This window comes from Mauremys reevesii, linkage group 13, assembly GCF_016161935.1.
Source record: "Mauremys reevesii isolate NIE-2019 linkage group 13, ASM1616193v1, whole genome shotgun sequence".
Classification (NCBI taxonomy): domain Eukaryota; kingdom Metazoa; phylum Chordata; order Testudines; family Geoemydidae; genus Mauremys; species Mauremys reevesii.
In genome coordinates this window covers 34,459,091-34,485,661 of record NC_052635.1, presented here as the reverse complement: position 1 = coordinate 34,485,661, position 26,571 = coordinate 34,459,091, and the positions used below count along the sequence as shown (strand labels likewise).

General features: G+C 43.9%; 1 protein-coding gene across 5 annotated transcripts in view; it reads right to left on the bottom strand.

Moving 5' to 3' along the window:
* BCAS4 (breast carcinoma amplified sequence 4) overlaps nucleotides 1–26,571 on the bottom strand; it is an 85,667-nt gene that overhangs the window by 11,892 nt on the left and 47,204 nt on the right. The gene's annotated exons all lie outside the window — the stretch shown is intronic.

Genomic DNA, 26,571 nt, shown 5'->3' with positions numbered 1-26,571 from the left:
GGATGTTGCAATTTGTCAACATTATCTTACATATAACCTCAGAGTGTATTATGTACCAAACACCAGGAGAACATTCCCCCTCCCCCACACAATGCCTGGGGAAAGACAAACTTAAATGGTTTCCAGGAGGTCTGTCCCTCTATCAGGGAAGAATGAGAAGGTGTGGCCTGAGCTGGTGCAGCACCCAGTGAAGTTGTACATCTTGGGTATGTCTAGGTGCTGATAAACACTTAGCACTGAGTCTCAGAACACGGGTCAGCTGACTGGGGCTATAAAACTGCACTGTAGGCAAGAGGGGGGAGGAGCCCAGGCTCCAGCCCAAATCCGAACATCTACACTGCAATTTTATAGCCCCGTGAGCCCCAGTCGGCTGACCCAGGCCAGCCATGACCATGCTGCCATCTTGCAGTGCAGCTCTACCCCATTAAACCACATTTGAATTTGATCCCACATCTTCTCTTGTTTCTATTGATACTGAAACAGAAAATGCATCAGGCTACTGGTAGGGTACAGGTCATTTTCTGTCACCACATTTCCCCACCAGAACTCTTTGAATCCCAACACTTTTGTTCTCAAACCTTTAAGACAATCCTTTTAGGCTCTGCCACTACAAATTCTCAGTTCACATTCCATTCCAGATCATGGTGGACACTGATGCCCAGCGTAAGAAAGCTCTTAAAAGACTTGGAGACTTTATTCTTTTTCTTGTGTTTTGGGCAAATTATCGTCCGTGCAGTTTTTGGTCAAATTTCCTAGCCTTCATGGCTCATTGTTAGGAGTTAATGTGCCATTCATTCAATTTATTTCACGTAGAGTCTCCTGGTCTTAAAATGTGCACACAGGGTCCCTATCTTCCCCAAATTGCCATTTTTAGTGGATTTGCTCCTTTATTCAAAGCCATTCTCTTGCAGTGATTTGTATTTTCATTATTCCTCTTTTCATTGTTCAACTAAACAGGCCATTCAAAAATAGTCAAAATCATCTGGAACTAATGTGCAGCAATAGTTAATTTCCATGGGTCTCTACTGCTGTTTATCTTGACTATTCAAGTTCCTTCCCTTGCCATTTCTTGCAATCCAGACTAACTTCCAGGGCTCCAAAAAACAGTGATAGCTACATCATATCACCTCCATTGCATGTTCCTTATCTACTACCAAATTGAAGTATCAACCCAACCCATCCATGCACTTACTTCACTCACACCAACTTACCTTCTGTCCACTCATCCAGCAGGCTTCCTCATAGGTCTGGTCTTGTAACTATTCACTCCTGGGAGGAGTTCTTTCTCTGGTAATCCTACTTCAATCTAGACCACTTTCTCCCACCTCCAAAACCACTTTCTCTCTTTACACGTTAAGGTCTTTTGCCTTCAACTAAAAGCCTGCTGTTAACATTTTTTCAATACTGCATATTTAGAATCATGGAAATGTAGGACTGGAAGGGACCTCGATAGATCATCTAGTCCAGTCGCCTGCACTGAGGCAGGACTAAATAGTATCTAGACCAGTGAAACTTAGACGGAGGTTCATGAGCTGCAGGTGCCTCTTTAATGCGTCTCCTGCAGCTCTTTGCAGCACACATTAAAACAAGGTATGATTTAATTATTTACTGATCTAAGTTACTAATCAATCAGGATGCTTTTACTATGTTACTATCCAATTGTAGTTGATAAAATAATACACCTCTACCTTGATTTAACGCTGTCCTTAGGTGCCAAAAAATCTTACCGCATCATAGGTGAAACCATGTTCTATTGAACTTGCTTTGATTCACCGGCGTGCGCAGCGGCCCCACCCCGAGCACTGCTTTACCACGTTATATCCAAATTCATGTTATATCGGGTGACGTTATATCGAGGTAGTGGTGTACTTGGTCTGTCATTTTGCTGAGAGATTTATTTCCCCTCTCATACTGTTAAAATATGAATATATAGTACATGAAACAATGAATTCACACTACTTTGGCTCTTTTGGGTAACGTTGATCACTAATTTAGCTGCTGAATCACTAAGGTCTGAGTATCCCTGATCTAGACCATCCCTGAGAGCTGTTTGTCTAACCTGTTCTTAAAAACCTCCAGTGATGGAGATTTCACAACCTCCCTAGGTAATTTGTTTCAGTGCTTAACTATCCTTGACATTAGGAAAAACTTAATTGTAGCATAAATCTCCCTTACTACAATTTAAGCCCATTACTTCTTGTCTGGTCCTCAGTGGATAAGTAAACAATTTATCAGCCTCCTGTTTATAACAGTCTTCCCCCCGTCTTCTCTTCACCAGATTAATAAGCCCATTTTTTTCCATCTTTCCTTGCAGTTCATGGTTTCTAGACCTTTCATCATTTTTGTTGATCTCCTCTACACTTTCTCCAGTTCATCCACATCTTTCCTAAAGTGTCGTGTCCAGAATGGGACACAGTGCTGTAGCAAGTGGAAAAGTTACTTCATTCCTAAGCGTAATATTTTGCATTTGTTTTTATTGAATTTCATTCTATTTATTTTTAGACCATTTCTCCAGTTGTCAAGATCATTTTGAATTGTAATCCTGTCCTCCAAAGTGCTTGCAACCCCTTTCAGCTTGGTATTGTCCCAAACTTTTTAAGTCTATGCCATTATCAAAAACATTTGACAATATTGAATAGAACCAGACCCAGGACAGATCCCTGTGGGTCCTGACTCAATCTGCCCTTCCAGCTTGACTGTGAACCATTGATAACTATTCTGAATGCTGTTTTTTCAACCAGTTGTGCACCCCTCTTCTACTAGATGCTGATTAGCTCAATGGTCTAAATTCAGATGTGCAAAATTTAGCATCCCAGCAGGGCAGGTTCAGCTCTTAGTGCTTAAGAAGTAGATAAAATTAGGAATTACTGCATGTGGTTGTCTTTTGACTGAGTCCTTATAAAACAGTGCTTTGCATAAATGCTAAAGATTCCCTGACACTTTTCATAAGGGTTCCTCTCTTTTTTGGCCAAGGATATCAGAGAAATGAGGTGTATGAGGAGGGAGGGCCCTGACAGTGAGGATGAGAAGCTTGAACTTGATTCAGTAGAAAACAGGGATCCAAAGGAAAAAAGGCACATATGGGTGTGTTTAGAGGAATTGGGCAAGGAACATCACCTTAGTAACTGCACTTTGGATAGACCAAAGGAAAGCAATGGGGGTGGTGAAGGTCTTAATCAGTCTGTAACTGTGAAAAATCAGCTAGAGTCTACTTTACAGTCACCAGTTAAGTGGTGAGTCACAGATCAATGACATCACAACATTTCTACTGCAGTTACAACCAGGTTGGGCCCATCGTGCTAGGGACAGTGCAGACCCCAATAACAGACAGCCCCTGCCCCAAAGAGCTCAGAGTCTAAGACCTCATGGGTGTAAGTGCTTTTTAAAAATTTTGTTTGGTTTCTTAAACAGATTCACATTCACATTCTGACCAGCTCAAGATGACAAAATTGACCAGGGATACATTTTTCAAAAGCACCAAAACAATTTAGATGCTGAAGTCCCATTTTTCAGAGTATCTTAAGCACTTGTATCCATTTTTTCGAAGTATTTAACTCTGAGAAATCAATGGGAGTTGGGTACCTAAATACTCTGAAAAATCTGGCCCTTGGGAGCCTAAATCTCTTTGAAAGCCAATGAGTCTTAGGCTCTTAAAAATCTTAACCTAGAACTAATCAAGTGTACACACTGCCACTCTTATACAGTGAGGAAAGTTAAACCTACCTGGAGTCCCCTATTCTCAGTCTTTTTCGAGAGCACCCTAATCATAGAATATCAGGGTTGGAAGGGACCTCAGGAGGTCATCTAGTTCAAGCCCCTGCTCAAAGCAGGACCAATTCCCAACTAAATCATCCCAGCCAGGGCTTTGTCAAGCCTGACCTTAAAAACCTCTAAGGAAGGAGATTCTACCACCTCCCTAGATAACCCATTCCAGTGCTTCACCACCCTCCTAGTGAAAAAGATTTTCCTAATATCCAACCTAAACCTCCCCCACTGCAACTTGAGACCATTACTCCTTGTTCTGTCATCTGGTACCACTGAGACCAGTCTAGATCCATCCTCTTTGGAACCCCCTTTCAGGTAGCTGAAAGCAGCTATCAAATCCCCCCTCATTTTTCTCATCTGCAGACTAAACAATCCCAGTTCCCTCAGCCTCTCCTCATAAGTCATGTGCTCCAGCCCCCTAATCATTTTTGTTGCCCTCCGCTGGACTCTTTCCAATTTCTTCACATCCTTCTTGTAGTGTGGGGCCCAAAACTGGACACAGTACTCCAGATGAGGCCTCACCAATGTCGAATAGAGGGGAATGATCATGTCCCTCGATCTGCTGGCAATGCCTCTACTTATACAGCCCAAAATGCTGTTAGCCTTCTTGGCAACAAGGGCACACTGTCGACTCATCCACTGTAACCCCTAGGTCCTTTTCTGCAGAACCGCTTCCTAGCCCTTCGGTCCCTAGTCTGTAACAGTGAATGGGATTCTTCCTTCCTAGGTGCAGGACTCTGCACTTGTCCTTGTTGAACCTCATCAGGTTTCTTTTGGCCCAATCCTCTAATTTGTCTAGGTCCCTCTGTATCCTATCCCTACCCTCCAGCGTATCTACCACGCCTCCCAGTTTAGTGTCAACTGCAAACTTGCTGAGAGTGCAGTCCACGCCATCCTCCAGATCATTAATGAAGATATTAAACAAAACCGGCCCCAGGACCGACCCTTGGGGCACTCCGCTTGATACTGGCTAACAACTAGACATGGAGCCATTGATCACTACCCATTGAGCTTGATGATCTAGCCAGCTTTCTATCCACCTTATAGTCCATTCATCCAGCCCATACTACTTTAACTTGCCGGCAAGAATACTGTGGGAGACCATATCAAAAGCTTTGCTAAAGTCAAAGAATAACACATCCACTGCTTTTCCCTCATCCACAGAACCTGTTATCTCCTCATAGAAGGCAATTAGGTTAGTTAGGCATGACTTGCCCTTGGTGAATCCATTCTGACTGTTCCTGATCACTTTCCTCTCCTCTAAGAGCTTCAGAACTTATGCTCAGCAGCAGAAAACAGCGAGAGGTATGAGGGAAGGTTAACAGGAATTGCAAACAGAGGTAGTAACATTGCAGAAAATGCCCAAGTAGAGAAGAAACTGTCAGGCTGAAAAAGTAACAATTCAAATAACATAAGAATAAGCTGAGCTACCCATTCTGCAAGGTAACACCCAGGAGACCACACTTGCTTCTCTGCCACAGTGAAGACCTTACCCCCACCCCGAAAACCAAGGTCTCTCAGGGTATGTCTATAATGCGTTTTAAACCCAGGTCTGTGGGACAAAGGCTCGTGGACTCAGTGTTTCCAAGCCCGTGATTGAGCATCCACTGAAAACCTGGATTTACAATTGACGAACCCACGTGTCTCAACCATGCTAACATGTCCGTGCTTCACTACAGAGGTCTTCTGAGTTGGGTCTACGGCTTGAGCTGCATCCACATTTCAAAATGACAGGGCTTGGACCTAAGTCACAGAGGGACTGGGGCTCTGACCTACCCCCCTACTAGGGTCTCCGGACTGGGTCCTGGATGCTTGCTGACCTGAATCAAACTGGGGTGTGTGTGTGGATGAGAGGGTAGCTTGGGCACTAATCTGATTCAGAGGTGGGTTTAGTGTGTAGTGTAGATACACCAAAAGGGGACTGAGTGCCCTCAGCAACTCACAAAGTCAGGCCCTCAATTCAAAGTATTTCAAGGATATAGACTGTTGGTTAGATGAGATCATATCACAACTAGCATGCTCTTGATTAATCTATCTACCTACAGTTAATTGCGGTAGCTCTCTGAAGGAAGCTGTGTGCTTGTTTAGCAGTATGGAGAACTTACTACATAATTTCCCAGAGTACCCTTACTCTCTATCTGCTTCTTGGGTCAATTCAAGGTGTATTGATTTATAAAGCCCTCTATGGCCTAGGTACTGGCTTCCTAAGATGCCCATCCCTCCTCTTTGCCACAGCAGAGGAGATGAGTCAGGGCAATTCTGCTGACACTCCCTTGGTTTGCACATCTGGGATAAGTGGCAGCACATTCTCAGTGAACTGCCCTCTAAGCCACTAATCTACACAGGCTGGAGGAAAGTGGTTATAGGAATAGGCCTGGACCAGTAAGCCATTGACATCAATGATCATGTTGTTTTAGAATGCCTGTGTATACAGACTTGCAAGGGAAGGAGGGGTAGGCACCTTTAACACAACAAAAACTTGCAAATAATTAAAGTAGTAGTAGAAAAAATAAATGGTGACAGCAAAAGCAGATGGTCATCAGTCCCAGCTCTGAATAAGGCCGCGGATACTAAACCAGCAAGCCAGGTAGCTCTTGGAACAGTTGCCAGTGACAAGGTGCAATAACACTGCAGAGAAGCGAAAGCAGTAGATGAAGAATGCAGTCCAAGTGGAAAGTTGAGAGTTTTGGTGGTTTTACAGAGAACGTGGATAGAGACAGAAAACACTCTGGCTTTTCAAAGTAAAATCATTTGCCCTTCACTCCAGAGAAATCACTGCCAGTGGCTGATAACACTGATTTAAAACATCTTAAAAGAAACAATACTACCATAAAGGACAGCAGTGAAACTGACAACGGGCCTGAACAGAGGATTTGCCATATCAGATCATTGGCCAACTTAGTTCAGTATCCAGCATATGACAGTGGTCAATACGAAATACTTAAAAAAGAAAGAATAAGAATAATTTATGATGCAGAAGGTTAGTTATGCAATGCTGTACACTAGGGTGAGAGAAGACTTCCTTCCTAACTCCTGCAGTGATCAACTGATGCCTTGAAGTGTAAGATCTGTATACTTTCTTTCCCTTACCATGCTAAACTACAAGTACAAAGTTATCCCATCCCCTCCCACTCCCTATTAATGTATGTTTCTATGACCACCTGATACAATGAATTCCTCTGGCTGACTAATGTTGTGTAATCGTGCTGTGAATAATTGTAAAAAGGATTCTCTCTGTTTTAAATCTACCTGCAATTAACTTTAATCGAGGCTCCCCTCTAGTTCTCAGATGATGATAAAAAAGGATTGAGCTAGTCTGTTCTGAATCTTCTGGTGCAGCTGATGAGTCCATGCCAACTACTGAGACAAAGAGAACTATCCAGAGGACAGTGCTTCAGGAGGAGCAGTTCACAGGAAAGGATTCTTGGACAACTGTACAAATAAGATATGGAGGTAACAGAGATGCCAGGATATGAGGAATCTCTATTCTATGCATGTCACGCACTCAAGGGATGAAATGACACTTCTGTGGTCAAGCTACAGTGAAGCCTAAAGGAAAAGCAATAGCTTCATGCCAAGGGAAGGCCGGGGGGGGGGGCGGCACTGCGAGAATCTGAATATCCAAAACTACAGGAGAAATCAAAAGGGAAAGGTTCAAGTAACAGGATATGGAGCCTTTTGCCCTAGATCACTTGGTTCACATCAGTAAAGCGCAGAGGATGTTGCTGTACCATGGCTGTTTGATGTATTTCAGACTAGGAGCCTTCAGTCCAATTCCCAGCGGGATGGTATCCATGCCACAAAAGATACCACAAGTGGCGCTGGCCCTGTCAGTGAGTATCAGCAGCTAGCCAAAGACCAAGTCAGACTATAAGGTCCTCAAGCCAAGGTTTCTACAGTTCTGTGCACACCTATAGCACTTTATAAATAACTCCTTGTGACTTCTATTAGTGCTTCCTTAGATAGGGCATAGGGTAGGACAGTAGCTTGCACTGTTTCTGCCTGTACTGTATGAGAATTGTTGGCAGAGGATTTCAGCCTCTCGGGACATCAGTCTGTCACCTTTCACCAGCACTGAGCACTTAAAACAAAACAAATCCCTCCACACCAAATCTCAAAACTGAAAATGTAAGGCTATGTAAAGTATTATAAAGCAAGGGATGTGGCTCACCAGATCAGAGACAGCTGTCTAGGAATGCTAGCAGCATTATTCAGATACATTAAAAGCCCTTCAGACAATACTCAGCATGACAGTAATAAAGGCACAAAGTACGCACACAGACTCCAGCTGTAGTCTAGTCATCATGTGTGATACACTTGAAGAGGACAGAGTTGCTCTGGAGTTCCTGAAGGGGAACACTGCAAGTGCCATCTGTAGACAGATTTGAAGTGGGATCCACTCCCCAACTCTGCTCCCAATTTAGGGAACTATTTATTAACTTACACCTTTCAATTGAAAGATCCCATAAACAGTGATTAGCTGAGGAAGTGAAGGATGAAAAAGTTAAGGGGAACTCAACATTCTGTAGCAGGAAACACGGGCCCATATAAACTAGATGGGATATTTATGGTTTGAAACAAAAACATTAGAATTTTAGATGACCTTTTGCAAAGTGAAGCACATGCAGCGTTCTGTACTTACAAGAAAATTCAAAGGAATGGCATGTAGAATCATGCCTGAAGGATTAAAACCTCTGGTGGCAGCTTTAGAGACTTCAGTAAATTAAACCTTATCAGGAGGCCAAGTTATCTAGGGAGAGGAGCTCTGTGGCTTTGTTTTTGAAGCACTGGGGCCCTCTACTTGAGAAATATACCCCAAATGCGGTCTTAGATAGCTGAAGGAAACATGAAAGCAACATGAGTGTGACCCACAGATGTGAATACAGTAGTAGTATTCTTGACAACTGCAACTCAGCACTAGAACAGCATAACTCAGTCACAAGGTGAGCACTTGTAGGTTGTGTGTTCTGCTCAGGAAACTATCCCCTCTGGGAAGCTTAATCCACCATCACTCAGATTTTACTTTTCATCAAATAGGGAGGGGGGAGAAGTGCGTGCATGTTCCAAAGCCACACTGCACATAGTAAACTTAAGCCAGCCTAAAGAACAGGAGTCCTTGTGGCACCTTAGAGACTAACACATTTATTTGGGCATAAGCTTTCGAGGGCTAAAACCCACTTCATCGTAATGACCCAATAACCTGCTCAGTCCCCAGGCACAGACTAGGATTCTGCATTTACTGCTGTTACTATAAGGCCTTCCAGTCCAATTCCAAACTATTTGTTTTCATAAGTAACTCGAACTTCCAAACGCTGAACTAACAGGTAGGCCCCGAGAAAAGAGGGAGGAAGAACATACTTCATACAGGGAATGGAAATTAACCATGTAAGCTCCTCCCCATTGGAAATGGAGTTTCCCGGTACACAAGTGAAACTTAAACCAAAGTCTTGCAGCCACCAGTTTTCTCTCTCTGAACCAATCAATCACCACCCCAGATCTGGATTCCTGCAAAGTAGGTTCCCTGTGAGCCTAGCCAATTTCAGGATTTTGTGCCTCATCTCAGGGTACGTCTACACTACCCACCGGATCAGCGGGTAGCGATCGATCTATCGGGGATCGATTTATCGCAGGTAGTGTAGATGTGATAAATCGATCCCCAATCGCTCTCCCGTCAACTGCTGAACTCCAGCAGTGCGAGAGGCAGAAGCAAAGTCGACGGGCGAGCCGCGGCCGTCAATCCAGCGGCGCGAGGATGTGAAGTAATTAATTTTAATTTGATTTAAGATACGTCGACTTCAGCTACGCTAGTCTCGTAGCTGAAGTTGCATATCTTAGATTGATTCCCCCACACACACCCCCAAGTGTAGACCAGGCCCAGACGTATTAACAGGAACTATATTGGGTCAATTATCCCTCAGACATAAAGTTCCTGCCCCACACAACAATTTCAAAGCTAAGAAAGAAGTAATAAAATATCTTGCCCCTAATGCAGATCTATACTAGATCCTGCTGCTGTCTCGGCCTGCAGCACCGCTCATGTTCCCAGAGCTCCTGAATCCATTTACTTTTCATCTATTGTGAGCCCACGCACCTGAACTAGCACTAATGCACCTTCCCCTCAGCCCCCACTGAAGGTTTTGCTCCTGCCTACTACACTAAGAGAAGCCTTCAAAGCCTTCATGGGAGCATCAGCACCATTGCAAGCAGGCAAAGAAAATAAAGAGGCTCAGGAACTCTGTTCCAGAGAGACGTGCACCACAGAGGTCTGAACTCCAAGGACGAGGGACTGGAGGTGACCCACTTAGGAAAAAGAGTAATCTGATATTCAGGTAAGAGGACAGGGTCAGCGATATTTGGTGGGGCTAATTATTCCCAGCACTTGATCATTTTCACATGTATTTAATTAAGTACAGCTCTGAGTAGAGCTGGTCAAAAATGAGTTTCTGTTCCATGAGAAATGCTAAAAAAAAAAATTAAAAATTGTTATGAATTGGAACGAAATGCTGAAGTTTCTAAATTTCCCACACAATGAAAATTTTGAAAATTTTTGAATTCAGAACCACTGAAATATTTCATCTAGATAACATTGAAATACACTTTCCTTATGGAGAGAGATTTTGTAATTATCCACCATAGGGCTGTCTGCACCTTCCCCTGAAGCATCTGGTTCTGGTCGCTGTCGTATTGAATACTAGACTAGTGGTTGGATGACAACAGGCTTTGTTATAGCACGGGGTAGCCAAACCGTGGCTCACAAGCAACACATGGCTCTTTAAAGTGCGGCTTGCAGCGCCTCCAATGCCCTCTCCTTTCTCCTCCTACCAGACTAGGGAGAGGAGAGCTCAGGGCTTATGCCCTGTGGTAGGGTGCTGGGGCCAGGGGCTTCTGCCAGAGATGACTGGTGCCTCTTGAGAGTGGGAGCCAGGTAACCCTGGCAAAAATTGGGGGCAGAGGGCATGTGACACCCCCACACACACATCACCGCTGCTTCTGCCTAGCAGGGAGGAGGGCCCTGAGATCTCCCTCCCCACAGGGCTGAAGCCCTGAGCCCCAGCAGGTGTGCCCTGGCTCTCAAACTTCTGAAGAATGTCATATGTGGCTGAGAGGGTCAGTAAGTATGGCCACCCCTGACTACAGGCCAGAGTCTGAGGGAACCTCAAGACATTCGGTCCAATTGCCTTCATCAAGCAACAAGGACTCTATGGTATGAATCTTCAACACATCTAATTTGTCTTCAACACACTGGATTATTATTTTTTTTTTCAACTAGGGGACTATTTCTGTTGTCCAGATTTCCATTGTCTCTCACACACACACTTCATCACTGACAAGTTCTGGATAAGAGGAATTCTCATGATCTTTCACCCTGCCTGAAATAATTTGATTTTTCTCTCATCTGTCCCCTCTACCCAGAACACATTATTCTCAACATCAAACACACCAATACCATGATTCTGCAACTTCCCTGGGACAGTCTCTCACTTTATTAAATAAATAAATAAATTAAATAAAAATCGATACCACAAATGGAATCCTGAGAGAGTGAGTTGAGTTAATATGGCTCCTTTGAGAAGTGTACAAAGGGGTCCTGAATGCAGCAACACCATGTCTAGAAACCCTTCTCCTTAAGTTTGCTTTGACAGTAATTTTCATGTCACAGTTATGGAGCTGGCTCCTCAACTATGCCCAGTCCCTTTCTCCATGCTAGAGGCTAATGGCACCATAGGGCTTCTGGGTGGAAGGCTACAGCTCCTGCCTCTCCTGAAGACATGGTTTGGAATGTCTCCTAGCATATGGGGGAGAATCCTCAGCTGCCTGATTAAGGCAACTTTACTCCCCTTTGTGCTTCTGGAGCTGCACAAAAGGGATTTAACCAGGGACATGAGTTAATATCCGCAAAGCGCTTTGAAGATTGATCCCACCACCACCTCTGCAAGTAGGTAAGTACTACAGCCCCCATTTCACAGCTGAGGAGACTGAGGCAAAAGGGTTAAGTGGTTTGTCCAGACACAAGCAAGTCAGTGGCAGAGCCAAGCTTAGAATCAGAACTCACGCCTTTCAAATTATTATTTTTTTTACAGTGCTACAGGCACACACAGCACTTTGCAGGTAAATGTAAAGAGGAGGTTCCCTACCACCAGACACTTACAATTAAGACTGAGGAAATAATGAAAGTACAACACAGAAAGCACAAAGGCAAATAAAGGAAGGGGATACAGCCCTTGCAGGGCGAAGAGAAAGAGGGAATATATCTGGTGACATCGTAGGTGGCTTCTTAAATTTCTGTAGTGAAATCAAGTTTCAGAGGAAAACTATAGGTTAACAGGCACAGCAGGAAAAGTGAGTTCAAAGCTCTGAAGGAGGAAACAGACACTATCACAGCTATGGGGCAAACTGCAAAGACCACAATGAGGAATGAAGAGATGTTTCAGCAGGAGCATGGTTTAAGTTAATACATGAAGGAAGGTCTGAGTGCTGAGGTATAGGCAGGAACAGAGATGTGCATGGTAAGGATAATAAGCTTGAATGTAATGGGTAGCCAGCCAAGAGGTTTGAAAAGAGGCGTGACAACAACAGGTGGCTTTGTCTAATATTTGCAGCCACAGAAATTCAAAGATGAGCACATGTCAATTCAGACTGTCCCTGGATTATGTGATAAAATGGGGTGGTGCTTGCATTTTTGATTTTGGCAAAATGAACATTTCAAGGGTGGGTTTGCAGAACTGTGACCAGAGACTACACACACTTACCTCAACTGAAGTCTATAAGTTGCACCAACCAAGCACACTTTTTTATACATATATTCAAGACGTGGGAGATTAAAAGCAAAGCAACGTTTATTACGTCAGGGCAATTTTGCTGATAACCTTGTTCGAGTTACAGACCCACAGCTTTGCATTTGAAAGGAGCAGAAGGCCCATATGCCTGAAGAGCTATGCAGAAGACAACACCTGGCTTACATGCTCACTTAGGATCACATGCCCATGCAGATATATTGAGACAAGGAACAGCCAACCCCATTTCTCCTTTAATGGGAGCAAGGAAGCCAAACGACTGAGCGTTTGGACTTTGAGCCGAAGTAATAGATTCTAGTATAGCTTCACTTTCAAGGCTGTACATAACTCTGCCCCTTGTAATCTCTCCAGAAGGCCACCTGCTCAGTACAATGTATAAGCTTCCTTTGCTTCCCACAGTCAGGCACTGGACTCAATCAGGTGATCTGGGTTCTACTCACAGCTCTGCCACTGAATTACTGTGCAAATGTGGACAAGTCACTTTCCTGTGCCTCTGTTTCCCCATCTGTAACACATAGACAATGATGCTGACCCTCTTTTATTAAGTGCTTTGAAACTATGCATAAAAGTAGCATAAAAGTGAGCTATAGATTACAATTATGCTTGAAAAAAACCTTCCCCATGGATGTTTCCACGTACCATCCCTCTATTTCACAAAAAATAAGACGATCCAAACTTCTGAAAGCATTCAAGCTATAAGGTGCACTCTTCTTTGTGAACATAGGAACTGCCAGACTGGATCAGACCTAAGGTCGCTCTGGTATCCTGGTCTCTAATTGTGGCCAGAACAAGATGCTTCACAGGAATATGTCAGCATCCTACACAACAGGCAGACATGAAATAATCTGCCCACCAATATAGGTCTTTCTGGAGCAGCGTCACAATCAAAAGCTAAACAAAATAATAAAACCCATTTGAAATATGAAGCAGCATTACTCAGGAAAGACTCTCATTGACTTAATAGGAGTTGGATCAGCTCCCTAATAAGTAAGTGGCCCAGTGGACAGGCACAGCACAAGACAGGACTCCTGCATTCTAGTTCTGACTCTGCCAGTGATTCACTTTATGATCTTGAGCAAGACCCTTCACTTCTCTGCGCCTCAAGTTTGCCATCTGTAAAATGGGGACACTTTGGAAAAGGCTTTAGTATAAAATATGGATTGTATTAATTTACCATCTACATTTTCTAGCGGCCATCTGTGCAGAATATGTGTATGTGTAAAAGTAAAATAAATAAAAGTAAAATAGATGCCCCTTACAAACACCCCAAAACTAGTATTCTGGTATATTTAAGAAGATATACAGTATTCAGACAGATGAGTAAATTATGTCATGCTTATATATAACCTAATTTTTCTCTTGATAAACTAAGAAAAGGGGAAGTGTACAGAGTTTATTTTTAGTATTGTTATATTAAGGCATGCTACAGCACAGACCACGTGTGCGTAGTACAACTTAAAAACAAGTTCAAAAACATACTTTAAAAAAAAGTGTTTACAGATTGTACCAGGATTTGATTCCGGTCCCAGGGACATGCCAGAACTTTGTAAAAAATCAGGATTTCATAGGAACATTTTTGGTTTTCATATGAATTTCTGATGATGTTGAGGGTTCCAAAAATATTAATAAGTATACTAAACTGGGATAGGTTGCCAAAAAAACAACATTGACTAAGAAATAATATAAAGTGGCATAGGGCACAGTGCAGGGAAATCCACTCAGTTGCCACCAAAGACAATGGGGGTTGGGGGCACTAATGTTCCTTGCAGGATTAAGCCCCCACACTGATCAGAAATGATAGGTCAAAATGAGAAAAATAAGATTCAGCTTGGGAAAAGTCCAATAATACTCTGAATACTGATGGTCAATGGGAGGGAGGTTCTGGATAGCAGAGAGAGAGAGAGAGAGTGTGACCCAAGGCAAGAGCAGACCGTAAACTATGTACAAGCTTCTGGTACGACATGGCAGGAAGTAAAGTGTAAACTTCAAGTCAGTGGCTATGGCCTATCCCACGGTAGCACGAGGGGAGATGTGGCAGATTTTGAGTACCTGGATCTCTGGCCCTGCTGGAATCAGCTGGCATAAAGATGAAAACCCTCCTCCACACTCCTCCTCTGGCAGGGAGCACTTTAGAGGTAGCTCGTCTCAATAGTAACAGGCTAATGAAGCCAGTTCTTACCACTCATCCTCCAGCCAGGCCCCCATATTCCATCCATTCGGGAACGTGGCCTGTTATCTGTGGAGCAGAGGCCTAGATGCAGTGCTGAGGTACTCATGCCTGCCCAGCTGCAATGAGATGGGTGGTCCCATCACAGAGACATTGCTACAAAAAGAAATATAGGTCTTGCCTGGTAAAAATTGATACCAAAGGGTCATTAATGTGGCCTGAAAATTACTGTGGTTGAAAAACCCCAAACAAACCCATATGCTTACAGAATGGAAGGTGCACTCTGGCAATGAAAGAGTTACACAAAACCTGGTGCTTGGGGAGGTGTTAACTAGACTTTTTGGGAACGTTCAATATTAGTGAATAGGGCCTGAAAGTTCCTATTCAATATGGCAAAGTTCTGCCTCCTAATGAAGGATAAAAATAGTCTGTGTATGCCTATGTGAAAGAAAACACACACACACACACACACACACCATGGAACTGGCACTGCAGTATGGTTGGGGGATGGGCAGCTAGAAGAGAAGCTGCAGTAATCGCGGCGACTCCTGCAGGCTGAGCTCTACTGGGTAAACTACACTGAAACGCTGTGTAACAGCAACTGCCAGAGACATAGCAACTGCAATCAGCTAAACCAGAGAGAAAGGACTAGAATTTTCCAGGCAGGCCAGGAAGAATCCTTTATTTCTATTGGCTAGAGGTGTATGCACACACACAAATACACACACACACACACACATATATACACACACGCTCTCTCTCTTTTTTTCTGGAGACTATCTTGGTATTTTTGTTGTTGGCAAACCAGACTGTTTCAGAAGCAGCTTTAGAAAGATTTGCAGGTTAGGGTGCATCTGAACAGGAGCAATGTGGCGAAGAGGGATTAACCACCACCAAAGATGAGCTTGCAGCAATACTGCTATTGCAGAAATACAATCACTACACAATAACTTTTTCCCCCAAGTGTACCAGCTATGCTTCCTAGAGCATTTAGGTGCGCAATTGAATTAAAAACCAAGGCCGAATAAATTATTTTTCCTGCATTTTCAAACCACATTGACACTTGGACTCTGCGGCAAAATGAATGTTACAAAAAAAAAGTGTATATGCACTGAATATAAATATATTATGAAACGGCTTTTAAAACTCTGCCCTAGAGAGAGCTTTCTGATTGGCTCCCAATGATGTAAGACATCCATAATGCCTGGTAAAATACGGGTTAACTAGTCTCATTTCTGCATATAAATTCCAGCTAATAAGAGTATCTGTGACACTCCAGGAAACATATTGCAGATTAATTATAGCGCTTCTCAGGTAGTTAAAGTCATTTGACCTCAGACCCTATCGCCATGCAAGCTTACTATTTTCATGTAGAAATGCACTCACACTGGCCTGTCTTATTGCTTAATTATTCACTGTTTGTTTCTGCTGAGGGAAGCCTTATTTAAGAATATGTTAAATCGTTGTCAAATTTAAGTTATGAAAGATATACACAGGCACATCTTAAGCAACTTAGCTTTGTCCGGCATGGCATCCTGTGTGAAGTCAATGATGAGCTGTCAGTGATTCTCAAACTATTTTACTGATGACCCCTTTCATATAGCAAGCCTCTGAATGCAACCCCCCCTTGTAATTTAAAAACACTTCTGGAGGCAAAGCGGGGTTTGGGATGGAGGTTGACAGCTCGCGACCCCCCATATAATAACCTCGCGACCCCCTGAGGGAACCTGACCCCCAGTGTGAGAACTCCTGAGCTAGGTACTGTACCTCTTCAAATGGGAAACAGATCCTGTGCATTTTCACTTCTTACTGAATAAAGATATTAAACCAAGCAATGCATTTTTTTTAAAAAGCCCTGTGAAAAGACAAACACTTTGAGAATCCTACCATAGGAAGGGCTTGTGCCAGAGCCATCAATTACATCCTTTTAAAAACTTTTTTTTTAGGGCCCCAAGTGGTCAAATAATAGTGACTGGCATTAACTCTTTAAACGCAGTGAGGCTTACAGGTTGCTAGTCAATGGACTGTTTAGGAGGACTGTCTGCGATTGCAGCTTCAGGAGTTTGATAGACTGCATATTCCAAGTAGAGATAAGGTGGGTCAGGTAATATCTTTTACTGGACCAACTTCTGTGGGTGAGAGAGACAAGCTTTCGAGCAACACAGAACTCTTCTTCAGGTGTCTCTAATATTTTGGGATTGACACGACTACACCTACATTGCATATTCCAAGTGCAAACACATTTACATGGTTACTGCATGACTGGAGAATTCCATGTAAAATATTAATCGCATAAGGTTTGCGCCATAGCTTGCAGCCAGTCCTCTTTCTACAATACACGACCCTCAGCTTCCAGATATAAACAGATTTTTTTGTTTCCCAACGTGAGTACAACTGCAGAAGAAGGCTTAGATTTTTGTGATAAGTACATAACAGGTAGCATGTTAGCAAGAAACTTTACACAGGGTCTGGAATATACTGAGTTATATCATGCCCTACCAAGCACCTTCGCTGCAAAATGCAAGCTAACTTATAGGAGATATCTAATTTAATATTTTGCATTCATAGTTCCAAAACAAGAAAACAGGCTACTCAAAAACACAGTATGTTGCCCAATTTGCTACCCAAAATTGCATTTGTTCTTCAAATCCTTGCCTAAGGCTTATGGACATCCAATACAAATGCAAGACAGTATTATAGCATAGGATGGGGTTGGAATGATGCATGGTATCACTTCCAGGTTCATAGCAGCATCACTGAGGTTATTACCTAATAATACTGCTCATTCTGATCCTCTTTTCAGGAGCAGAGTGAAAATGCTAAAATTCAAAGAAAAAAAAAGGTCATCCATAACCACAGTGCCTAGAAACACACAACATTCCTCGATTACTCCTAAAGGATCCCTTTACCTCAGTACATACCATCAAATATTTCAAGTGGAACAAATTCATTAACTTGTAAACATGACTTAACTAACTGAAAGGCACAGAAACCTAGAGCATTGTTAAATCACTTCTAGCAGGCACTGTATTGTGTGTTAATATTTGCCATCTGCTTATGTTGTATCTTTACCACAAGAAAAAATGATGAATGTTGAGGAAAAGAACTTTAAAAACCCCAAACTTGGCCTCTCATCTATTTATTTATTTTACGCACACATGCAGACACACACACAACTGGAGAAAAGAACCAGGGTGAAACTGTCTTTTCAGCTATTGCTGCTTTATAATAACTACACAGGAAAATTCAAAAAAGGAGAAAGAAAAAGGAAAGCACCCGTGCATGCTTGATACTCCAGACAGCAAGAAATTTGCCTCAGGGAGAAGCACTGTGAAAAAGGGTGGGGGAAGGGCAACTTTCTGGGAGAGACAGAGTGTGTGTATGTGCGCGCGTTGGAGGCGGGGGAGAGAATTGCTAGGCATTACGACTCCTACAGGCTGAAGCAGAGCAAGCACCTTTCCTGCAACAACATTACATCATAGGCAGAACTGCTTGCAGACCACAGAAAATGGCCATAATCCCCAGCCAAGAGCAGATTCCAGCAGACACAACATTCCTCCTCTCTGGGTGCCTGGAGACTTTAAATAATTTTTCAACTCCTACAATGGGAAACTTTTTTGTTTTTTAAGGAAATAGATCAGTCAAACTTCTTATCCCTATGACACATCAAGGTGCTTGCTCTCTGTAGCATGAGCAAGGACATGGAAAGTATTAGGGTAAGAGTGAATTTTGTTTTAACCTCAACAAAAAATGTCCTTTGACGCTTAACGTACTTTACGTGGACTTCAAAACCTGAATGGAGTGTAGTATCGTCAATACTCTGCCAGGCTGATCGCCCTCTAAAACACTTGGGCAGTTAGGTGCCACAGCGATGGGCGCTATAGAAAAATGATAGATCAGATGCAGAGCTCATCAAGGAGTAAACATTCCTGAAGTTAACTGCCACAAGGAGAGATTCTCATAACGTCTTACCAGCAACAAAATCCTTCGAAACACTCCGATTTCTTCTAAGATCTGTGTCTATAAGAGTGGCTCATAAAAGTTCTGGACTGACAGTTCCAGAGTCTGAAGTTTTCTATCAGCAGGCCAGGTGCATTATGGGCAGCAGCAGGGTAAACTTCCCCTTATCAATGGGCCATAACCCTGACCTGGAGAGACCACCTCTAAAACATGCCTCTCTGCTGTGGCTGGCTGCCAACGAGGAGGACAACTAGCACAATATATGGTGGTGGTTTCTGTGATGTGGATGCTCATCCACTGGAAATTGGATCATGACCCACCAAGCTCCTTTCACGCAGATCACTGAATGACCACTGGACACCAACCCTGGCTCCCACACCAGGGGGCTTCCTCTGGGGGTGCTCAACCCGCCCCCCGGCTCTGCCCCAGCCCCACCTCCACCCATGCCCCACCTCTTCTCACCCCCACCCCGCCTCTTCCTGCCCAGTTCCACCCCCTCCCCCAAACACACTCCGTGCCTGCTCCTCCCCTTCCCTCCCAGTGCTTCCTGCACGCCACGGAACAGCTGATATGTCAGCACTTACGTCCCACACACTCCCCTAGTTGGAAACTGTGACAGACAGGGCAGCTTCCTGCAAAATCTGTGGGAGACCATATCGTTATTAAGAGCATGAATGGTTTATGTATCATTGTGGGCAGGGACTATATGCACTCTGAAAATAAAAGGGAATGATTAAGGCAAATCACTCAGGTTATAGCACTTCCAGAGAAGTGACACTTCCTGGGGAGGTTTGTATGTTCTGGTTCAGAACAGATTCTCCGGAGACCAACAGACAGAGAAGGGATTTTGGGATAAATAGCCCAAACTTAAACTGACTCGGGGCTTTCATTCTGGTTCCTGATCTAAAAGACTGATATGGGCTTGTAACCACAGGGAAAACCCAACTGTGGGGTTTGAAGGACTGGCACCTACCAGAGCCCTATGTTGGAGTGGAGGGAAACCGGTGGTAAGCTTTTTAGCATGTATGTACGTTCTTTTATTTTTATATGCTTTCTCTGTGTTAATGCTTTTTACTGTCAGAAAAAAATGTGCTTGCTTAGAAACAGCTGTGTGGTAAATTGTAACTGCTGGCAACATGCTGGTCGCAGCTTTTGGTGAGAGAGCAAAGCACAGGCACTGACCTTTTAGGCAGACTGGCTTGCTGGGGATATCACAGTATAGATCAGGGAGCTGTAAAGCCTTAAAACCCCCAGTCACAAAGGAGTGAAATGGGGATCTCCGCTCAGCAGAGGTGATGGCTGGGAGCCCTCAAGGGACCAAGGAAGAGGAAATACAGGTGCCATTATCTTGAAACTCTGACAGTAGTGACAAAGTCACTGCAGGGAATTTGAACCCGTGACCTACGGCTGAAAAATTCTATATCTCATTACCAGTCCTCAGGGCCCTACTGGTCTCCATAAGACTGCAAAGTAACTTAATTTCTATGGTGTTCCATAAACATGATCATTTCAAATATTATCCACCACAAAATGAGATGTTGATAAAATGTCATTATCTGTGATCTTACTCTGAACTACTGGAAAAGTTAATCAAAATAACATCTTGCAAACAAAACAAAATAGTACTCACCAAGATAAGGAAGCAAAAGCCAGCCTATGCTAATGACTAAAAAGAGAAGAGGACAATTTCTGAATATTATTCATGCTACAATTGCTAGAATGCAAAGACATTTTTGGAAGTAAAAGAGGCTTCCTATTTCTACACCAGATCACTCAATAACGTTTCTTCTTCACAAATAAAATGTAGGAGTCTCTTGAACTCGTTTAGAGTTTCCACCATTTCAGTCACCCTCACTGTTGGTGGATTCCAGATGTTTATGATCTTGAGAGAAGTCATCTTATTTTAGTCCCCTCTTTATTGCTCTCTTCCTCATTTTTAGACTGGCAGAGTTTTCTGAACCCCTTTGCCAGTATTGGGGAAAAAAAGTCTAATTGATTTTGTTACCCCTTTCATAATTTTGAAAATTTACTATGCAAATTGATTGTTCAGCAGGGGACAATTTTGATTCTAGGAGAAATAAGAAAAGCCAATCAGGACATATTTCATATTACAAAGAGAAAAGTCCTATTTTCATAAGTACAATGGGCCAAATTCATCCCAGGTATAGCTCCTGATATTAAAGAAGTTACAACAGGGATGATTTTGGCCCAGGTTATAAGGTAAACTAAACCATTCAGTTGCCTATAATCTTTCTTTGCTTTTAGAGTCATTTCATGTTTCATTCTTAACAAGGCTATAGCCTTTACCAGGCAAACTGACTCAAAGGGCTTGGCTACACTTACAAGTTGCAGCGCTGGTGGAGGCTTTCCAGCGCTGCAACTCCTGGTTGCAGCGCTGGCTGAAAACCCATCCGGGTTGGGGTATAAGAGTGCAGCGCTGGTGACACCAGCGCTGCTCAGCAGGTGTGGACACTCACCAGCGCTTTACCTGTCCTCCAGGGAATAAGGAGCTATCCCAGAATTCCTGTTCAGCCACTCTGCACATCAGTTTGCACTCTACTGCTCTTGCCTCAGGTGACCCGCCCTTTAAATGCCCCGGGAAATTTAAAAATCTCCTTCCTGTTTGCTGCAGCCAGGTGTGGAGTGCAATCAGTTAATCAGTTACAGGTTACAGGTAACCATGCCAGCATGGAGCACAGGTGAATTGCAGGACCTCATCAGTGTTTGGGGTGAGGCGTCTGTTCAGGCACAGCGCTCCGCGGCCAGGGGGATTACGATATCTTTGAGCAGATATCAAGGGACATGCTGGATAGGGGCCATCAACGGACGCACTACAATGCAGGGTGAAAGTTAAAGAGCTGCGGAGTGCCTATTACAAAGCCCGAGAGGGGAATCGCAGATCCGGATCCGCCCACGACCTGCCGTTTTACGTGGAGATGGACAACATACTTGGGGTGACCCACTGCCAATCCCAGGGTAACGATGGACACTTCTGAGCAGGCTGGGGACAGGAGGAGGAGGAGGCTGGGGGAGAGAGTGAAGCTCCTGGGATGGGGAAGAAACGCAGATTCCTGGAGGCATGCAGCCAGGAGCTCTTCTCAAGCCAGGAGGAAAGTACCCAATCGCAGCAGCAGCCAGCAGTTGCAGAAGGACAAGCAGAGGCGGCTTTTATTTTCTGGGTGGAAATGTTTCTGGAGAGGAAGGGGGTTATGGATGCATGCATGGCAGCGTCTAGATGTGGAATAGCCCGTTGATGTGGTCTATCACTAATCTGCTTCAGTTATCTCAGCAAAAGCTTCATCCAGAGCGTGGGCAATATGCCTGCGCAGGTTTATAGGCAGAGCCACTGTGTCCCTTGTCCCAGTGACGGTGACGTCCGCGCCACTCTTCGGCCAGGGGACCATTTCTGAACACAGGCACGCCGGAATCCACATTGCTCTAAAAGAGCCCCCGCTGTTCCCTAGTGACAAACATCTTCCAGGATTAAGTCCTGTGAAAAATGTTGGGAGACTCTTTAGTGAAGAGATAGGAGATAAGATCACCCCTGCATCTGCATCTTCACTCAACCCCTCTAGCACTCCAGATTACCCAAGCAACCAGCTCCCCTCTCACTCAAGCCCCACTCCTCACGCACCATTTCGTGGCTGCTGTTGTGTTGTCGTTTTGGGATAACGAATGCACGTGAGACCTTGCAAGTGAGAACTCCTCAGTGTAACAATTCATGTCTGGAGATAGTGGATACAATGCTGCCCGTGTTAAATGTTGTCATTTCTGTGTGTACAGTGACCTTGACTGGACTGCCCAGATGTTCAACATCACAGAGGCTTCAAAATTTGAGAAAAAATCCCCGAAAGAGCAAAGAGGACATGCTGAAAACTGTTCTTCAGCACTCTGCTACAGAGAGAAAAGAATTGAAGGAGTGGCGAGAGAAAGCAGGACCCGCAAGAGAAATGCAGTGGCCAAGAGGAAAGCACGGAGCGGCTGCTACATCCTGAGTCTATAGAGTCTGCCATGCAAGCAGAGCACTACCGTGCTACTCCCGTGCCTTGTGCCCCAATGTCAGCTCCAACCACCTTTCCCCAGCATCCAGGCTCTTACCACCACCAGCTGCCTCCAACACCTAACCAGCCCTGATACCTACCACCACCCTTACCCTCTGCATTCAACCCCCATCACCATGCAGTATATGCACCCTGAAGTGCAGGATTCATTAAACAGCAATCCAGACATGGCATATGCAAACTTGTGACTGTACAGTTCACCAACCCACACCCTTGCCCTCTTGTGTTAATGAAATGTTGTGTGTCTGTCTGTCTGTCAAGGAAGTTTTTTTCTTTTCAATAAAACAATTCTTGGCTTTGAAAACAGTCTTTATTATAGCAGATAGTGAAAGACACCTTAGCCCAGTAAAGAAAGAGGCACTGCAAATCATATTATTATTATGGATAATAGAATAACAGTGTAAGCAGTGCAATTCACTCCCATGCAAGGCAGCAAACATTACTGTTGGCTTTCAGCCTCAAATTCTTCCCTCAAGGCATCCCTAATCCTTGAAGCCCTGTGCTGGGCCTCTCTATTAGCCCTGCTCTCTGGCTGTGCATATTCAGCCTCCAGGACTTGAACCTCGGTGGTCCATGCCTCACTGAATGTTTCACCCTTCCCTTCACAAATATTATGGAGGGTACAGCAGCGCTTATAACCGCGGGATGCTGCTTTCCCCAAGTCTAGCTTCCCATACAAACATCTCCAGCGAGCCCTTAAACGCCCAAAAGCACACTCCACAGTCATTCTGCACCGGCTCAGCCTGTAGTTGAACCGGTCCGTGCTCATGTCAAGCTTCCCTGTAGAGGGTTTCATGAGCCAAGGCAAGGATCACAGTGGGCATTTCGACATCCCCTACTGTGATCTTCCTGTCTGGGAAAAAGTCCTGCCTGCATCTTCCTGAACAGGCCACTGTTCCGAAGATATCATGCACCTTTCCAGGCCAGCCTGTGTAAATGTCAATGAAATGATCCACAAGCGCCTGGAGAACCATAGAGAAATACCCTTACGATTAACGTACTCTGATGCCAGGTGGGGGCCAGAATAGGAATATGCGTCCCATCTATCGCCTCCACAGTTAGGGAAACCCATTTGTGCAAAGCCATCCACAATGTCCTGCACGCTCCCCAGAGTCACGGTCTTTCTTAGCAGGATGCGATTAATTGCCTTGCAAACTTGCATCAAAACGATTCCCACGGTCGACTTTCCCACACCAAACTGGTTCCTAGCTGTCTGGATTTGCCATCTTCCAGATTGCAATAGCCACCCGCTTTTCCAGGGCAGCTCTCAATCTTGTGTCCTTGCGCCGCAGAGTGGGGCGAGCTCAGCACACAGTCCCATGAAAGTGGCTTTTCTCATACGAAAGTTCTGCAGCCACTGCTCGTCATCCCAGACTTCCATGACGATGTGATCCCACCACTCAGTGCTTGTTTCCGAGCCCAATCAACGGTGCTGAGCATTTCCGTGAATGCGCAAGCACTCTAGTGTCACACGCGGCAGACAAATCCATATTGATATCATCACTGTCACTTTGGAGCTGAAGGAATAGCTCGACTGCCAAACGTGTTGTGCTGGTGACACTCATCAGCAGAGTCCTCAGCAGATCGGGCTCCATTTGCCACAGAAATCGCGATTCACAGAGAGTAACAGAAAGACACTCACAATGGCGCCAAACGCTGCCGGAATGAATGCTGGGATGTGAAGCGATGCACCACGGGGCGCTGGCAAACAGGAAGCGGAATGACCAGGTGTTCTGTGGGATAGCTGCCCACAATGCACCTCTCAATACAGCCACACTGCAGCGCTGGTAGCTGTCAGTGTGGCCACACTCCAGCGCTGGCCCTTACACAGCTGCATGAGCAGCGCTGTAACTCCCAGCGCTGCAACTTGTAAGTGTAGCCAAGCCCAAAGAAACAATCACTATGGAACACAAGGTGAAAAGCCACTGTTAGGATCTAAACTGCAACAAACACATAACAATTACTAAAAAGAACAGCATTCAAATAGTGTGTATTGAGTGGGGGGAGGACTGTTTGTTTTTTTAAAACAACTTCAGGAAAGTTTCACCACCACTGATACTCTACTTCAGAAGGCAGACAGCACAATATTGTAAAATCACATTTTTAAATGGATTTCCTGTTTATTTACTTATCTACCTATGCACATTTGTATCTTTGTCCTTTTTTCTAATATATCTTACATTCACAAACAAGAACACAACAATTTTCCAAATCTGGGTTCTGAACAAAAATTAGAAGTGATGGAGGCGTGAATAAATACAGAAAACCAGGAGCAATTATTCAAGTAATTCAGCAACAGAGGAGATGACTGGACCTGAAAAGGAGTCTACTCTCTGTCTATACCAGAGCCTCCCACTGAGAGCCAGTGACATCAGAAATAAACTGACAAAATGCCTTTAGAAGGGGGGGGGGTGCCCAAGAAAAGTCAGAATGTCTAAGTGGTAGCGCTAAGCCACTGGGAAATGGAGGAAATAGTGTGTGGGGAGTTAATTGGACATGTGTGAGGTAGGGGGAGGGGAGACAGGAAGGTTGTAAAACTCCATAAACCAGACCATGCCACAGGGGTAAAGTAAGAGCCCAGCTTTACTAGGAGCAAAGCTATAGAATCCACATTCTCCAGAATGTACCTGTGTTGAGATTATATTATCCTTCTATTGGCATAGCTTCCCTCCTTAGCTTAACATACAAGAAACACTTGAGGTGGTTGAACTCTGCGTTGTCTGTGTTTTGTTATATCCTATCATTGTTTGTCTTTCTGGTCTTGTGGTATGCCCATTTTTGAGAGCGTATGCTTTATAAATCCAATGGTCATTTTGGAGGGTAACATTATTAGCAAACATAAGATGATAATCACCCTGCATTAATAATGGATCACAGTTACATTCTTTATTGGGACCAGGCTATACATGATTTGTACTGTACTTAATTACAGCTGTGCCCTCTGACTTATACTCTATGTCTTATGTTCATGATATTTAATTATAAAAATATCCATATCAATTACTACTGTGAGAGCTCAAATTTAGAGCCTGATCCTGCAAATAATAGGACCTTATGAGTAACTTCATTGTCCCAACTATACACATGCTTAAAGTTATTTTCATTTGAAAGTGTTTATGCAGGATCAGAGTATTATTTTTTCAGGCTTCCCTCATATATGATTCTTCCTAACGAAAAAAAACCACACTTCTAGCAAGTGGCCAGGGAACATAAACTGATTTACAAAGGAAGTCACTTCTGTTTGCACATCACTTTAGAATGATATAGGCATGGGTGTAATTTGGAGGGGACAGGCGGGCATTGCCCATCCAAACTGCAAGTCTGAGGCAAGGGCGGAATTTGCCCTCCACCCCCGACCCCACACGTGGCCTCACTGGCCTGACTGGAGCTGCCCCCTCAAATACAGAAGTCAAACTACGTCTTTAGGATAGTGTCACATAAAACCAGACATTCCATTTCAACATTATTTCAATGCATCATGCCAAGTCTGAATATAGAAATTATTGTAAATGGGATATTGAGAGTTAGGATCCCCAATTTTATTCTCAGCTTTGCCACTAACTCAGTGCTTTCTAGGGCTTAATCTCAGTTCATTTATAAAATGGGTAGAACATTCACCTATTTCATTAAGCTCCTGTATTTAGCTTGTTCATTGTAAAATGTAAGAGATCCTCAGATGAAAAATGCAATATATTGGGCCAGGCAGACAACAAGCCTCATGAAAGGAGAATCTTGAAGCTAACGTACAAGACTGAGATTTATGACATACATGTTTAATTCCAGACTTTGCCACAGATGTTTTGTGACCTGGGGCAAATCGCTT